General features: G+C 36.0%; 1 pseudogene; it reads left to right on the top strand.

Annotated features, from left to right (window-relative positions):
- The first annotated feature begins 12,908 nt into the window (after positions 1 to 12,908).
- On the top strand, positions 12,909 to 13,547 carry LOC125862849 (NADH-ubiquinone oxidoreductase chain 2-like; annotated as a pseudogene).
- Positions 13,548 to 13,753: the final 206 nt, after the last annotated feature.

Here is a 13,753-nt window from a genome sequence, read left to right as displayed (position 1 = left end):
TGGAGACCCACCACATTTCTCTTGGTTAAAACTAGGGATATTGGAACAATGTTGACCTGAATACCTTTGGTTAAACTTAGGTCTACCTTGTCCATCAGACATAGAATTGGAGAAGTTCCCATCACCGGTCGTAGCCCTTTTTGCCTCCCTATTCTTTTCCATGAGTTTTGACTCCTTAATTTGTTGGGCGTAAACCATAAGACGTGAGATATCTATATCATAAAGGAGCATTGTCGTACGACATTCTTTTGCTACCAACTCGGACACACCTGTCAAGAACCAACTCATCTTATCTCCCGAATTCGATACCATAGATGGATGATGAGTTTGAGATTTGGACTCATTTAGGGCTTTGTTTATATAGAATTAGTATCCTCAAATACTTAGTTTGTGCCAATAACTGATGTAAAACCCTTGATTTTCAGGTATATGGATTGAGGAACAAAGCAAGGACACTAACAACCAAAAAAGAACAAAATAGGATAAAAGGATGAAGAAAGGCAGCCTGGTGATCGGCAAGTTCACTCGATGAATCTCCGAGTGGCTATTTGACCGCCTATAGTTCCAGTGTGCCAAGACCTGAGGGAAGAAATCAAGTTTGTGATGGAAATGAGCAGTCGGCAAATCGCCAGTATTTTCGCGATGCAATGCTGGATCGCCCAAAGTTACAGAACTTGAAGATGCTGAATGCCAAGGTAGAAAGGCGATGAAATGGACCAAAGGGGGGCTTGCTGAGTGGTTCAGTGAGCCCGCCTTACTTCACCGAGTGACTCTTCTCAGCATATTTTTGACAACTATAAATATATTTTTTAATTTAGTTTAGTAGGGAAGATCATAATATTTTATTGTAGCTGATAAATTTGTGTGAACTGAGAAAAAGTTTTCTCTTGTTTTTCCTAAGCTTTGAAGAAGTGAAGTTTTTCACTTTTGAGAAATTGGAAGTGGGTCTTTGAGATTCTTCAAATTTTAGCTTTGTAAAGACGAATCTACTCTTACCTAGCTGATGGATAATCAATTTGGTAATGGTTTTTACCTTTTTAGAATGTCTAGCTAAAACCCCAATTCTTGGGGTGTGATTATGGGCTGATTTAGTTTATGGGTGTTGCTAATTGTTAGCTTAAATGCTATTTAGAAGTGAGTTCAATCATTAACTATGGTTTAATTTAAGAATTGTAGTTGCAAATCCTGTTCTAGCCTTGTGTTATTGGCTTGCTCGAGAGAGAGGTTCTAGAAATAAGGTTTTCGACTGATGGTCAGTGGTGTTGGGTTGACCTGGGTTCAGCTCGAGAGAGTGAATCCTAAACCCAATCCCACACATTCAACTCGAGAGAGTAAATGGACTAAGGTGTGGGCTATTCTTATTTTGCATACTTGTTGATATTCAATAGAAATCAACTTGATTCGGGGTAAATTGTTTGACAGAAAGTTTACCTCCTCTATAGCCTAGCTTACTCACTGATATTTATCTATTTTCTAATAGTTTCAATCACCCATTTGTCTATATTAACCTATAACCGAAAGATATCCCAAGAACCCGTCTCATTATTGTTATGTCGTATTGTTTGCCACTGTTTGTAGTTAATAATCAAAACGAAAACCCCCCATTTGATATTCGTGTCACCCCTGATTTGAATGATCTTTTATTTTGATAACTTTTATTCCTATGACTGATTTGAACATGTTCATACTTCCCAATTGAATCTTATACACGTACCGTTCCCTGTGGGATTCGACCCCAACTCATTTAGTTGGGTTATATACTTACTAATTATCGTTGACGATTAGAATTGGATGAAGTGTCTTTGAAACATTATTAATCAATGGTGCATACTTGGATAGTTGGTTAAATTTCAAGGAATACTCTTTAACACTCATCCTACCTTGCCTAAAGTTAATGAACTACTTCCACCTTAGCCTCCCTTAACTCTCGAGGAAAGAACCTATCAAGGAATGCTAGTTTGAACACTTCCCACTCTATTTGACCTGCTCTTACTGGCCTACTATACTTTCGTTATTCATACCATACTTGTGCTACATCTCTCAATTGGTAAGTGACTAACTCCGATTTCTCTACCGAAGTCACCCAATGATAGCTAGCACCTTATACACCTCATCTATAAAACCTTGAGGATCTTCTTCCACTTTGGAGCCATAAAACTCCAGAGGGTTCATTCTCATAAAATCCCTCACTCTTAAAGTTGCGGAATTCACATTAAGATTCACCAGAGCTACCATCTCTCTATTGGCTTGAGTCGTCACGGCTTGAGCCAATTTTTGGATAGCTGACCTAAACTCTGCATGAGTAAATTTCTCAACTAGAGGATCAACCAGAGCTTGAGGGGGAGCTTGGGGAGGAACCTCTTGATCCACATTGTCTTCCTCATTCCTCCTAGCATTTGCCCTTGTATTAGCCATACCTTGAAAACCAACGGGCACAAATTAGGAGAAAGACCTAAGACAGTTAAACTCTATGGCATGACTTAGAGAATGAAGAAGTGATGTTTCCTAAACATCCAATAGCCTCCTATTTATAAATATTGTGAGCTTTACATTCAGAAACAAGATTCTACTAGATATGGTTTGAGACATCCTAGAACCATTCTAAACCTTGTGCTCTTATAACCAAGTTTTTCACGACCAAGGGGTACACCCTATACATAACATGGCACATAGAATCCCAAAGGACTCCATGTAAGTCACTTAGAATATCAAAACATAAGATAATAGAAAAGTGCGGAAATTTTAAAATATTTTTCATACAATCAAAGTCTTTATAAAAGAAAATCGGAAGTCTTATTACACTTGTCTCAAACCATCTAGAACATGAATATCCTTGTGGCGCAGCCCATACAAAAGTCTCAAACATAAAAGATAGACATAAATGATAGTGTATCAAATCCTCGATGCTATGAGGACTCACTTACTCTTCAACTCCTTGCTCTTCTAGAAACCTAGCAACAAGAATAGAACTCAAAATCACTGGACCCTACATTTGATGAGAATATAGGCAAGAGTATGCGTTAGTACAAAAGTACAAAATATGATAGCTACAATAAAATCATAAGAGCATAACAGAAGGGTTAGTCAACATAAGTCATATGCCATAATCATAAGAGTTACTTCATGAAACATCAACTAAAAGCATAAGAGAGAATAACATAGTCATAAGCATAATCTCAAACATAGGCATAGTATAAGCATTAGTCAACCCTTAGTCTTTCATATTATAAGAAGAACATTTCGTAAGTAGCTTCAAGTCATACTTGTGCAATGCATGGATAAGACCCCATAATCTCAAACACACTAAGTACAACCTTAGGCCATAATATATACTTACCATCTTTGATCTCATCCATTGCTTAATTCTCATAGACAAGGTATTCTCTCACCTTTAGTCAATCGTAATCAAGGAAGGCAATTATAGCACAATCCCATCTAAACATACATCATATAAGAGAAACACTTTCTAAGTAACCTTAAGTCATACTTGTTCAATGTAGGAATAACACCCCATAATCTCATCCATACTAAGTACAACTTTAGGTCATCATACTCATACTTCTTGATTGGGGACTAATCCCTTTTTTAAAACATTGGAACACTAGGAGATACTTCTTTAAGCATATGTTAGTCCCTCTTCGTTGATATTGAACACTATGAGATACTTCTTCAAACATGTCTAAGTTAATTATTAGCTTGAACACTATGACATACTTTATTAAGCATGTCTTAGTTCATTATCTTTGAACACTTAGAGATGCTTCATTAAGCATGTCTTAGTTCATTAATGCTTTTGAACACTTGGATATACCTTTTTAAGTATGCCATCGTTCTTTAGATATATAGATTGCTACTAGAAACTCAGACTTCTCTATGTGGAGGTTTCAATCTCATGAGACCTACTTTGGGAAACCCTAGACTCTACTATGTGAGAGTTTCCCCTTTACTTTGGAAGCCCCTACTCAACTAGGTGTCAGCATCCTTTCTCCTGATGACCCAGATCCGACTATGTGTGAACCTCCATCTCATTGTCAATATCCATTTGAGCCAAGCATACACCCCTAAGACTAGTTATTAAGCCTTTCTTAACTCTTGACTCATGGAGGGATGTCCTTAAAAACAAATCCATGTTTCAAGTGATTCCATCACTTTATGCATTCTAACATTCATAAGGTAGATGAAGTGGGTAAAGTCCATCCACAACAATCATACTTACTAGTCTACCATTCTCATATATGCTTCACTCTCAAAGCCATTACAAGCATAATTCAACAAATTAGCTTTACACTAAAAGCCGTAGAAATCAGCATTCATGACTAGAAGCCTTACTCTCAAAGCTTTACTTCATACAATTATCATACATGCCTAGATTTTTGTCACGACCCGAGAGCACCCCCAAGTCGTAACATATGTATTCGCCCTCTCAGAGGTCTTATACAAGCCCTCAGTATTCATCACATTAGATATGTAAAATAGTGCGGAATTAAGAACTCTTTAAAAAAATGCATAAAACTCAAAGGTCTTTTTAAAATAAAAACATCTTTCAAAAGTACACAAGCGGAATATTAAGTCTCTTAGCCATCTTAGACAGAAACCTGAAAACATACTACGGACATTGCCCCTTTACAATCAAAAGAAATCTACTAAGTCTATTACAAGAACCTTATCATAAAACTAGAATAGAAAAGTCTTGTCCTCGACATATGAGTACATACCACTTGATCTAGGAAGAACTCCAAATCCCAAGCTTACTATAGAACCAGCTCACTTGCCAGAACCTACACTAGTAGAAAAAATAGAGAGAAAAATGGAATTAGCACAATTAAGTACTAAGTATGATGACTATGCAAAAACATGCTAAAACGGGCATTTATTTGAGATATAGGTTTTCAAGCCATTTTTTATAAAACCTTCAAAACACAAGTATAAGAGACACATTTTAAGTCGTCATACACATATAAGACAATACCCACATAATAGACATACTCAACTAGTACCAATGTACAATACATAAACATAATAGTCAAGTAAGTCCTTTCATCATATTGAAGCTTATATTTCAAGTCACCCTAAGCCACACTTAAGTGAGACATGAATGACCGCCCATAAAACCTCTTCATATATACCCAAGTGTTCCTAAGGGTTACCATAGATAAGGAATTTATCATTACAATAGAACGTGCTAAGTCAACATTCTTTATTACACCATTTTAGGAGACATTCAAGCAATTAGGGGACTTTAACTTAATAGTCATTTAGACTTAAGGAACTCACTTTTGCTTATTCTAGGCTTACTCATGCTATGTGTAGATAGCATCCCATACTACCACCTACACTTTGTAGAACCTATCCAATAACTAGAGTGCACATCCCACATGATGGGAATAGGCATTAACCGACATAGACCATACTAGCTAGGCATGGAATCTAGAGTCTACCTTACTCTGCGGAAGGTGTTCTACTTGCCAAGGGTAGAACTAACAAGCAACCCATGTAGGCACATGGTTTAGGGGATATCCAAAGAAGTTCATTGTACCTTAACCTCATACTCAGAGAGGGCAACCTTCTTAACCATATCCACTCGGTGCTTAGCCTTAGTTCCCATAGAGTAATTTCATTCACATGTATGTACTAGAGAGGGCCCCATCACTAAGTCTAGCCGACCCATAGTACTTCTACCAAGAAGTGCACCACAAGGATCTACCGATCAAGGTTCATTAGGATAGCTCATTGACTTTCTTAGAGAGGGTTTTCTACCGTTCTGGTCCACCACTTCAAGGTTTTTCATTCACTTAGGAGTCTAGACTTATGAAAGGGCACCAGGCTTAGGTCTACCGATTCAAGGCTTAGCCTAGAAGTCCTCTTTTATCATTCATAGAAAGGGTATCACATGGATCTACCAATCCTAGACATTTATTCATTCTATAAGCTTTCATGTAACAAGAAGGGACATCTAAGTCTACCAAGCAAGCCACAACATTACCACATAGAGACTTTTCATAGTCTAACATCATCACATATATGAACATTAAAAGAGATCACACTTTCAATCATAATGCAATAACACTTTATACAAGATCACCTTATGTCCATAAGAATACTTTCATATTTATACCTTCACATAGTACAATGACACTTCATAACTTGATAACACTTTAAATCAATATATAATGCCTTCAAGGCCATGTTCAAAATACATTCCATAATTAAACACCTCCACCATAAGTGGATCAAACAAAACAAGAACAATTATATCAATAATATGATATTAAGCCAACTTACCGTCCTCCAAAGCCATAATCAACAACTCAAGTCCTAACCATTTTACTTACCATAAGAGAATTCATCCATAACTTGCCCATAAGAACACAACTCTCAATTCATCCATATATCAAAAATTCATCATAGATAGATATAGAAAATCATAAGACTCACCAATACAATCCAATCCAAACACAATTTCATAAACTTTGAATTATAAGAAAAAGACCCACCCACTTTATAAGCAAATTCTAGGGTTTTACGGAATACAAGGGTTCATAGAGTTTTTCATTAAAAACCTTCAATCAAACATTAATAACATCATATTTAATCATTGAAACCATTTTCATGCAAGAACCCTTGAGAGAATTGAGAAACAAGCTTTTTTTTTCATAACTTTTTGGAAAACTTTGAAATTCATTTGAGATTGGCTCTAAAGCAAAAACTAGCTTTAGATAAAGAGCCACCATACTTCGATTGATGAAATCCCAACGAAATTTGTTGGAATGAACCCTCAATTTGAAACCCTAGCTCTCCATCTTCTTCTTTCTTGAACTTGAGAGAACTTTAGAGAGAGAAAGTCTTTGGGAGTTTTAATTTGAAGAATGAATTAAAAAAATACCTTTTAAATGTTTTAATACCTTATATAGTCATTTAGAAATAATATAAAATATACCCACTGCTTAAATTAACTTAAAAATAATATTTACAAAAACGCCCCTTGCCCACATGGACTTACCAAATAAACCTAATGCAAAGTCCAAGGGAGAATTTAAGGTCCTTGAAGCGATCCACTAGCCTTGGACCCTCCCTTGGACTTTGCCTTTAGCTTTTTAAAGCTAAGGCATATCGATGGGAGTATTCAAATGACCTACTTATAACACACACACACACACATATATATATATATCTACATAATTATATTAAAAATAAAATAGGTTATACCCATTTAATTTAGACCAAAAAGGAAATTACGAAATTACCCCTTTTAATGCCTCCCTTGGATTGCCCAAATAAAACTAAGGCAATTACCAAGGGAGCTTCTGAAGGCCTTGGAATGGTCTACCATCCGGCTAAGGCGGAGTTCAAGGGAGCTTCGTAGGGCAGTGATGCCTTTCGCCTTCCTTGAACCCTCTCTTAAACTTATACTTAGTCAATATTTGGAAAATTTCATAACTCCAATTTATGCTTAAAATTTTAAGATTCATATGTTAAGCTCTAGTTTCACCTATCAATTTTTAGGGTCGCTACAATTTCAAGGCATTCTAATCACATGCTTCATTATTAAGTGATTCTAGTCATATATCATCATAAAGGTTCTTACTATTCATGATCCATCACATATACACTATTCTAATTCTATTTACATGCTTTTATTCTTGAACAATTACTATACATGTCATCAACCCTTGAAGATTATCTCTAGATCCTCAATTTCACCTTTCATAGCATAAACCCACATTAATTCAATTTCATTATTTGGACTAGGGTTAGGCATAGAAAACATGTAATTTCTTCATAACAACATGATTCACTACTAATTCAATTATAAACAATCAATATCCACTCAATTGGATTCATACTCAACATAACCCATAATATTAGAAGGAACTCTAACTTGAATTGGGGATTTCATCTTCACAATTATGGTATAACTAGGGTACTCCATGGACGGAAGAATCCATGGATGAATAAGCTATCATACCTTGATTATAGAGCCTTACAAAGCTTGCAAAAATGGAGCCTTGACTTAGCTTGATTCTCTTCTTGTTTTTCTTCTTCTTCTAGAGAGAGAATTTCTTAGAGGGAATTGGGTTACTTTTTAGTGAGTTGAATTAATGTCTAGGATCAATAAATTTAGGGGTCTAATGGCTTTATATAGGTGGTCCGAAATCTGATAAAACTACACCACTTGACCCTCAATTAATTCCAGAAAGTTCATTAATACCCCCAACTTAACCGCCTAAGTCAAGTCCACTGCCTCACCTACGAGTCCACGCCCACGAGTCATGGGTGGACCCACTAGGTGTGCTGGTCATCCGTGGGTGGTGATCTTTAACCCCTCTACTGGGACCCTGACCCACGACCCCTTACCCATGGGCGTGGGTCCCTATTTGTGGGTGGACTATTTTTGGAAAGCTTTTAGGGCAGTCATAGGGTCCTCCTCAAGGATCCTTGGTTGGTCCTTGAGGAGTCGTACCTTGACGTTCAACCCCGAAACACTTCATTCTAAGTACGGGAGGTTAAATTCACGACTCTAACCCTCTCGACATGTTGTAATTTAGCCTACTAGTTTCTGGGTGTTACATGTTTTTTCTTTACTTGATCCCGGTGCTAACTTGTCTTTTGTGAAGCCATATGTGGCTATGAGGTTAGATGTTCATCCGGATGTGCTATTAGATCCTTTTTTTGTCTCTACTCTTGTTGGTGATTCTATCGTGGCTAAGAGGGTCTATAGAAAGTGTCATGTTTCCTTGTCCCATAGAGTTACTTTTATTGACTTGGTAAAGCTTGATATGCTAGATTTTGATGTTATCCTTGGTATGGATTGGTTGCACTCATGTTATGGTTCTATTTATTGTAGAACTCTTGTATTCAAGTTTAAGTTCCCGAATGAGCCTGTCCTAGAGTGGAAGGGGGGGAATTCTATGCCTAAGGGTTAGTTTGTCTCTTGTCTTAAAGGTAGAAAGATGACTTCTAAGGGTTGCATTTACCATCTAGTTAGGGTGAGGGATGTAGATTCTGAAACCCCTACTCTTGAGTCGGTCCCTATTGTTAATGTGTTTTCGGAAGTGTTCCCAGATGATTTACCCGGTATTTCTCCTGAAAGGGAAATAGACTTTGGTATTGACCATCTCCTATATACGCAACCTATCTCTATTCCTCCTTGCCGCATGCCTCCGAGGGAAATAAAGGAGTTGAAAGAGAAATTGAAAGATTTGTTAGATAAGGGTTTCATCCGACTGAGTATCTCTCCATGGGGTGCTCTAGTTTTGTCTGTTAGAAAAAAAGATGGTTCTCTTTGTATCTGTATTGACCATCATCAGTTGAACACGGTCACTATTAAGAATAAGTATCCTCTTCCATGATTAGATGATTTATTTGACCAACGTCAAGGAGCGAGTTATTTCTCTATGACTGGCCTTAGGTAGGGCTATCACTAATTCAGGGTGAAAGAAGATGATATTCCAAAGATAGCTTTTCAAACTCGGTATAGTCATTATGAGTTTTTGGTAATGCTGTTTGGGTTGACAAATGCTCTGGAAGCATTTATTAATTTTGTGTATAGGGTGTTTAGACAATACCTTGACATGTTTGTGATTGCTATCATTGATGATATATTGATTTATTCGAGAAGTTAGACTAAGCATACTGATCATTTGAGGATTGTTTTGACTGTTCTTAAGAACCTACAACCCTTTGCGATGTTTAGCAAATGTGAGTTTTGGCTAAGATCAGTAGCTTTCCTTGGCCATATTGTTTCAAGTGATCCCTGAGCCATTTCCCATCCTATAGCTTATTCTATTATCTTTCCATAAAGTGTTGAGGGACACAACACAGTGGTCTATCGTATTCCTATTACGCTAAACATTATGTATATACTACAATGATCACTCTATTAATAACATTATTCAATAATGTGTGTGTTGTTTTTATACCTATAATGAAACATATCTCTATGATTTGACTTTTAGGGTTATACAAGCTTGTAAAATTTGTCTATGTACATTTATATGTTATAAATGTATATATAAATGTACATAGATAATAGTACAAGCTTGTGTAAACATAAAAGCCAAATCATAGAGATATGCTTCATTATAGGTATAAAAACAACACACACATTGTTCAATAATACTATTAATAGAGTGATCATTGCAGTATATACATAGTGTTTAGTGTAATAGGACTACGACAGACAGTGTTGCTTCCCTCAACACTTTATGGAAAGATAATAGAATAAGTTATAGGGAGGGAAATGGCTCAGGGATAGTTACGGGTGAATTATATCCTATAGATCGTCTATAATGTAAATATACTTTATTCAGAGCCTTTTATATCTTATAGATCATCAATAGTGTATATATACTTTTTAGGAGGCTTTTATATCCTATAGATCATCAATATTGTAATTGGATATACAAGCAGTGACTACTATCACATATTACAGAGCCATTTTTATCCTATCAATCAACTATAGTGTAATTGGATATACAAGCAGTGACTTCTATCACATATTACAGAACAATTTATATACTATAGATCAACTATAGTGTATATATACTTTAAGAACAATTTATAGCCTATAGCTCATCAATAGTGTATATATACTTTAGGAGCAATTTATATCCTATAGATCATCAATAGTGTATATATGATATTTTTGCGATGAAAAAGGTTCTATATACTTTCACTAAATGGTTAATAATCATTACTTACTAGAAAAATAGCCTATTAAGATAATAACCCAACTAATAAAGACCAAACGCTCCGCTAGGTCGGGTTTCCACCCCCTCTTCTTAGAAGAAACATCAGCCTCACCTGAAAGATCAGAGCAACCATCTATAACTAGACCCCTGATATCTTGAGCATCTTCGATCGGATTGATTTTGACCTTCTATAACTCAGCATTTCAAATATAATCTACTAATTCAACGCCGTGGTTAGATAGTTTAATATATAGACTATCTAAGATATCTTTATCACCATTCTTGAGAATGTATAGTATATGGGGCATAAATAAACATAACTTCCTAAAATGTATTATGAAGGGTTTTAAGATGAAAAAATTAATATATCTACTGATGAATAAATAGAAAAGTTAAAGACAGGTAAATATACCAGTATAGTGGTTTATAATAATGAAATAGTAATAGATGATTTCTAGAATATTATAAAAACCGCAAACCCAAATCAGAACGATAGAATTCAAAACCGGGAAAATACAGAAATAAAGTAGACTTAATAATACTTTTAGAAGACTAAACATAGCAATAGCTAGATTATTTTTAGCATAATTGGACTAGGATAGATTGTGTTGTGACCGTCAACACTTTAATAAGACGACAACAATCAAGACTTTTAGGAAAGATAGGCTCAAGAGAAGAGGCCGGGGCGGATCGATACACTTTGTTGTCCATCCTATGGACAACTCCTTCCCCTTGCTTATTCTTAGCATAGAGTTCGACCCTCCAAGTAAAGAGCCTTTACCAATGCATTCCAGATCCCTACCCGGGAGGGGTAATTAATATTAAGCGTGCGGTGCTCCTTATATAAGTAATTTTGCTAAGAGTGTTTAAAAGAAGTATTCTGTACAATAAAAGAAATATCCCAAGAGGTATATCCCACAAACGATCCTCAGGAGATCCCTGCTATCAAACCTATCTTCCCTATCTGATGATAGATCGTCTTTCTTATCTTCTATAACCTCATCTGGCATTAACTTAGGAAAATAGGATTTATTGACATCTTTTATACCCTCTGGTCGTCTAAACCAATCTAGAAGATTCACGCCCAGGTAGTTAGAAAGTTCTGTGATTAGAAAATTCAAGTACTTAGTATCACCATACTAATAAAGTAGAGTATAAAAGGGCTTATAAGTCCTACTATGAAAAGTTCTATTAAAACACTTTTTAAGAGGGGTAAGGATATACATCAATATATACTATATAAATGTCTAAATAAACAGTAGAATATACCTGTAAAATAGTTTATAACATATAAATGTACATAAACAAATTTTACAAGCTTGTATAAAGCTAAAAGCCAAATCATAGAGATACGCTTCATTATAGGTATAAACACAACACACACATTATTGAATAATGCTATTAATAGAGTGATCATTGCAGTATATACATAGTGTATTGCATAATAGGACTACGATATACTGTGTTGTGTTCCTCAACACTTTATGGAAAGATAATAGAAAATGCTATAGGGCAGGAAATGTCTCAGCGATAGTTACGGGTGAATTATATCCTATAGATCATCTATATATACTTTATTAGGAGGCTTTTATATCCTATAGATTATGAATAGTGTATATAGGCTTTTTAGGAGGCTTTTATATCCTATAGATCATCAATAGTGTAATTGGATATACAAGTAGTGACTTCTATCACATATTACAGAGCCATTTTTATCCTATAGATCAACTATAGTGTAATAAGATATACAAGCAGTGACTTCTATTGTATATTACGGAGCAATTTATATCCTATAGATCAACTATAGTGTTTATATAGTTTAGGAGCAATTTATATCCTATAGATCATCAATAGTGTATATATACTTTAGGAGCAATTTATATCCTATAGATCATCAATAGTGTATATGTATACAAAAAAAAGAGAATCCATTTCAGATAACCACATCACTGCTAGGCAGCGTGTGGAATGGCCGAGAGCGGACCTTTTTGGATATATAATCCAAGTCGAGAGTAGAGTTACAGGAAAAGCCTTCTGATGGAAAACTACTTTCATGTTCGGTTTAAAGAGCACTATTTTGTTGAGAATTCCTCGTTCCCTTTCGTGTTAATTCCCCAACGGCAAATTTCAAACTTGTGAGGCCCTATCTATTTCTTCTCTCGAACCCCGAAGAAAACCCCCTACCCTTCGGACTCCATATATTTTTTGATTCTATATATGTGGGCACCTGATATCTATGAGGATTCACCTAACCCGGTTATAGCATTCCTTTCTATTGCGCCTAAAATCTTTATTTCTGCTAATATTTCACGTGTTTCTATTTATGGTTCTTATGGAGCTACATTGCAACAAATCTTTTCTGCAGCATTGCTTCTTTGATCTTAGGAGCACCGGCCGCCATAGCCCAAGCGAAAGTAAAAAGGCTTCTAGCTCATAGTTCAATTGGACATGTAGGTTATATTCGTATTGGTTTCTCATGTGGAACCATATAAGGAATTCAATCACTACTAATTGGTATCTTTATTTATGCATCAATGATGATAGATGCATTCGCCATGGTTTTAGCATTACGGCAAACCTGTGTCAAATATATAGTTGATTTGGGTGCTCTAGCCAAAACGAATCCTATTTTGGCTATTACCTTCTCCATTACTATGTTCTCATACGCGGGAGTACCCCCGTTAGATGGCTTTTGTAGAAAATTCTATTTGTTCTTCGCCGCTTTGGGTTGTGGGGCTTACTTCCTAGCCCAATGGGAGTAGTGACTAGAATTATAGGTCATTTGGCGACCGGAAGGTTGCCACAGTAAGTAAGTTTGGGGGACCGAAGGCCGTTCTCCGTGCACCAAACACGTAGCTTGCCAAATATGTTGTAACACGAATAGGAATGCATGCTATGAAATATAGTGTCGAGTCTACATCAACCGTCTACTCAATATCCTTGTACAAGTCCACAATGACTACATGAGATGAACCTTGGTTTCGTGAATTGAGGTTGGACTTAGGTATAATAGGACTACTAGTTACTGCGCACGATCATATACTGAGGTGCTCCTCGCCGGT

Source organism: Solanum stenotomum, chromosome 4, assembly GCF_019186545.1.
Source record: "Solanum stenotomum isolate F172 chromosome 4, ASM1918654v1, whole genome shotgun sequence".
Lineage (NCBI taxonomy): Eukaryota > Viridiplantae > Streptophyta > Magnoliopsida > Solanales > Solanaceae > Solanum > Solanum stenotomum.
Note: the sequence above shows the minus strand (reverse complement) of the source record. Positions and strands in the feature narration are given on the sequence as shown.